General features: G+C 39.4%; 1 non-coding gene across 1 annotated transcript; it reads left to right on the top strand.

Annotated features, from left to right (window-relative positions):
• The first annotated feature begins 376 nt into the window (after nucleotides 1–376).
• LOC119872405 lies at nucleotides 377–442 on the top strand. The gene has a single exon (XR_005361497.1). It is a non-coding gene; the product is annotated as a small nucleolar RNA SNORD58 (small nucleolar RNA).
• The last annotated feature ends 4,718 nt before the right edge of the window (nucleotides 443–5,160 follow it).

Here is a 5,160-nt window from a genome sequence, read left to right as displayed (position 1 = left end):
TAAAAGAATGAATGAATAAATGAGGCTGCCAAGAGGACAAAAAAATGTAAAAACAGAATATGTTTTAAAGATGTTTTTAACTTAAGAGCAACATTCAAAATCTGAAACAGAATCATAAATGACAATCTATGTTCCATTTCTTATTCTTATTGATACATTCCCTGAAGAAATATTGTGGGTTTTTTGGAATAGTTCCTCAAGAAAAGGAACAGCTTATAATTTGGTGCTAGGATTTTGTCTGACTTGAGGCATAACACTATGATTCTGGAAATTGAAATTCCCCCAATGAAAACATGGCACTAAAAGACTTCTATTGAGAATTCACAATGACTATAGCAAGCAAGTCAGAAATCATCATACAAAACTTGTCACACGCCTGCAATGGTGGCATTTCTTAGAACACCTTTGAATTAATCATGAAAACAACTATTCTTTAAGAAGCTGCTGGAAGGAAAAACAAAACTCGTCACATGGAAGTTATTGAAGGGTTTATTTTGTTATGGTGGGTTGTGGTCTTCAGCAGGGTATCAACTTGTCCTGAGACTGGGAATATTTTCAGCCTCTGGCTATAGTCTCAGGGTCTCCTTTAGAATAACTGTCAATGTCCTAACATTCAAATACCATTCCACAATCTGGTTTCCCTATTTTGTGCATAAGGTTATGCCAGGATATGCCATGCTCTCTACAGAAGGGGAAAATTGCATAGAGACTTAATGCAGCGAGAGTTGACCTGTTAGCACAGTTCCAGAGCACTGTTTATTAGGGTGATTTGTAGTGTTATCTTCCTTCTGAAGACCAGCCCTAAATATTTCCCAGTTCTCTTAAGCACAGGAATAACCATCCAAATCCAGGAAACATCCAATTCTCTCAGATGACAGCAAAGATCTTAGGAGACCCAGATGTTTCCTCACTGATTACCCCTAGTAAAATCCAGTCAGAACCAACCAATTCAGAAAATGTAGTAAGTGTTCATACTTCTTGTGAAGTATATTCCTTCTTTTCCCAATTTTGTTTTCTCCTCGTTTTCTTTAGTGTTTCTTGTTTCCATGTAGTGATTAGGGGCTATCTGGAGATTCTGTTTGACTGGTTCTGTCACTTTCCCACTGTATGACCTCCTTTGGCAAGTTACCTAAAATCTCCATGCTTCAATTTCATCTTTAGTAGTAGGTTAATAAACCTATGTGACAATTAAATTAGACAATATGTTATAAAGTTCTTAGCATAATACCTCACACAGACTAAGTGCTACACACACACATAGATGCCTAAAATGCCATGCTGGAAAACCACGTGCAATCACTTTTTTTTTTTAAGTGAAAAAAAAAAAAAACAATAGAAGGAGTTTTTCACTTCAAAAGCATGACTGGGTAAATAGGTAAATACACAGCCATTCCTGTGACATTTATTATTGAACAAATTCATGGAACACAAACATCTTCAACAATCCTTCCTCAAAAGCTTTAGGTAAAAACCCATTTCTGAGTTTTAGGGGAATGAGTTTTTCCACACAAATTAATTTTCTTTGTTTTTTTAAGATTTATTTATTTATTTTAGGGGGGAGGGGCAGAAGGGGAAGAAGAGGGAGAGAGAGAATCTCAAGCAGTCTCCCTGCTGAGCACAGAAAGTCCCACGCAGGGGGCTCCATCCTGCAACCTTGAGATCATGACCTGAGCTGAAATCAAGAGTCAACTGCTTAACCGATTGAATCACCCAGGCACCCCACAAATTAATTTTCTTAGTAAACAAAACTAGGGGCACCTGGGTGGCTTAGTGGTTGAGCATCTGCCTTTGGCTCAGGTCGTGATCCTGGGGTCCTGGGATCGAGTTCCATATCAGGGTCCCCATAGGCAGCCTGCTTTTCCCTTTGCCTGTGTCTCTGCCTCTCTGTGTGTCTCTCATGAAAAAATAAATGAAATCTTTAAAAGTAAAAAAAGTAAACAAAACTAGTCCCTTAAGTACAACTCCTGTAAAAGTTTTGACCACTGTTACATTAATAGAGATCTTTTGAACTATGTCACTTTTGTCCCTGTCTTATTAAACAGATTATAATGAACACAGTTTAATAATTTCTTGAAGCTATAGGATTATACCTTATAGAACCACATATCTGGCATCTTGGGAGTAGGCTTTATATGGCCCAGTAGTACCAGAGAAGGGAAAAGAACCAGTCTTGAACATATTCACTGGGATATGGATTGGAACTTGAGGATTGGAACTTGGGGATACTGACATGTTAGCAAGTGTTCAAAATATTTCAAGATATCAGGCCATAGTTCATAAAAGCAGTTGTCAGTGGATGGCCTGAGGCAGCAGTTGAATACACAGCCAAGTTGACACAGAGTTAAGTTGACACAAAATCAAACAACTCAGAGGGGCATAGTTCTCTGGGATTCAGACCAGAAGACTGGAGGGGGTCACTGGAAGATTTGTCCAAATACTGCCAGGTTCTATAACCTGTGTACAGGGCAGGGCTGCAACCTAAAAATAATAACTATGCTGGGTAGGCAACTGGAAGATAAATTGTGGAACAGAAACCATAGCAGAGGCTTAATTATAAGAGTAGGGACACATGAAGAGAGCTAAAGTCTAGCATATTGTCAGGGTAAAACAAGTACAAGGATGACTTGACCCTAAGTCATAGACCGTGGGGCCAGAATTGGTTAACAATCTTTCTCAGGTAAGGAGATGTTGAGTAATTTGCCCAAGGTCATGCTATAAAGGTGCACAGCCAGAATTATATCACGGGCTCTCTGAGTCCCTACATATTTCTGCTGCTTTGCTTGGTTCACTTTAAAATAAAACAAAGGTTATGCTATTCTGGAAAACATAGAAATGACTGAATTTGTTTTTCTGATTCTAAGGAAAATTCCAAATGTAACATTCTAGAGTCACATAACTTATAATTTTTGAGGGAACAAGAGTGAGTTGCCCCTTTGTTTATAAGAAAAATATATCGATGAAACGGAATGGCATGCGGCATATGTACCTTAAGAGCTAACTCTTTTGAATTCCTACAACCTAAAATTAAACTTTTCAAAAGGAGCCTGTGTATTCCTATGAAAATAGCACAATTCAATTAGATTTGAAATTAAATACTAGCTTCAAATTTGGTACCCTAAAACTACATTAGCATAAGTGTTTGTGGATGTTAAGATATTTACCCATTAAAAAATTCTAAATTCAGGGATCCCTGGGTGGCGCAGCGGTTTGGCGCCTGCCTTTGGCCCGGGGCGCGATCCTGGAGACCCGGTATCGAATCCCACGTCGGGCTCCCTGCATGGAGCCTGCTTCTCCCTCTGCCTGTGTCTCTGCCTCTCTCTCTCTCTGTGTGACTATCATGAATAAATAAATAAAATCTTAAAAAAAAAAAATTCTAAATTCACATATTCAACATTTGGTAATAGGCTAAAAGTAGTTCAAAGGAACAAAATCTTCTTGATATGAAAAATAGAATGTTATTAAGAATTAATGATCTTTCAGGGTTCTTATTTTAAGTTCTTCTTAGGTGATTATTATTTTATTGCCTATATTACCAGGAATACATATCTCTTTTTTGGATTCAGATCTTTTTAACTTTATGCTCCCTAGTATTGCCTTCCTGAGATTCAGATCTAAAGGAGGCTAGTAGCCCTACATTCCAATCCTGCATTTCCTTTTTCCAAAAGGGTATTTCCTCTTGATTGCTCCACCTAAAGCTCTAAAAATGTCAGTTCTGGATTGTGAACAATGGTGGTGCTTTGCAAAAATGGGTTAAAAAAATCAAACAGGTAAGGGAAGTTGGAGGCGGCTATCTGCTAGGCAGTGGGTGAGCAGGCATGGAAAAACACAAGTTGAAAAGTACTCAGAAACCAAAGGACAAGACATATCAGTACACAAGAACCAAAGACAGGCAGAAATCAGAGTGTGCCAGAAATCAGGCAAGGACATCAAATTGACCAGAAATTCCAAAAGAATGCTTTAAGAGACCAGGAATGCCAAAAGCCAGGCAGATAGGAACCCAGGATGCAAAAGCAGGAGAGCCTGGGTGACTTAGTTGGTTAAGCCTCTGCCTTTGGCTTAGGTCATGGTCCCAGGGCTCTAGGATTGAGCCCCCCACCCCCACCCAAGCACTGAGCTCCATGATCAGCAGGGAGCCTGCTTCTCCCTCTGCCCCTTCCCCTGCTTGTGCTCTCTCCTCCGCCTGTCAAATAAATACATAAAATCTTAAAAAAAAAAAAAAAAGAATGCAAGAGTACATCCTCTACAAGAGGTCTGGATGACAGAGCCAAATACCTAGGTAAAGAAGTCTATAAGGAAACCTTGATTCTTGGGCCAAATGGTATCTAGCTTGGTACTATCAGGAGAAGTAGGGAAAAAGGAAATTAGTTGCTCAGGGAATATGGAATTGGGCCAACCAGAGCAGGTCCTCCTTTTTTTCCTTTTATTAATAAAAGATTTGACTGACTAAATACCTGGCTAATTTTCTTCACTTTGGGACACTTTTATCCAAATATGAATTCACAGCACTCTTGCTCTCTTCCTAAGGTGATGCGGCATTCTTAATCAGTTCTCACAGATGCTGTACTGATTCAAGTCTTGGCAAGAGATTTACAGCATCTCAGGACAAGTTGAGAACTGAAAATAGATTCTGTCCATTGACTCAGCAGGATTGTAGCACTTGCTTCTTAATAATCCTACACCAAGTTAGAACTCGTGTCTAGGACATCCTATTCCATCCCAGTGTGGGTCTGACTGACTTTGTTCCAAAGGTAGTTTTGTTATTAAAACAGAAGCATTGACAGCTGGTACCACGTTATATTCCCCTTCTTTACAGAATGCTAGCCAAGTTCTACAGATATGAAAGTCTGGTGACATTTCCCTTCTCTTCATAAAGTACGGGTCTTGCAGAACCCACTCCCTGTCAGGGCCAATTGGGGAAACAGAATCTTTTATCTTTATTGGCAGAAGGGTTTATCTATTTCATTTCCTTCTTTTAAGCTGGGGGACCATCCCCCCTCATTTGTGGTTTCGCTTCCCACAGTTTCAGTTACCCACGGTCAGCCACAGTCCAGAAACGATCTTTCTTCTGACGTATTCTCAGAAGATTAATAGTAGCCTAATACTACATCACCGTGCTTGTATTATTCATCTTACTTCATCTCATCACACAGACATTTGATT

This window comes from Canis lupus, chromosome 6, assembly GCF_011100685.1.
Source record: "Canis lupus familiaris isolate Mischka breed German Shepherd chromosome 6, alternate assembly UU_Cfam_GSD_1.0, whole genome shotgun sequence".
Lineage (NCBI taxonomy): Eukaryota > Metazoa > Chordata > Mammalia > Carnivora > Canidae > Canis > Canis lupus.
The sequence above is the reverse complement of the archived record's forward strand: the minus strand, read 5'-3'. Positions and strand labels throughout refer to the sequence as shown.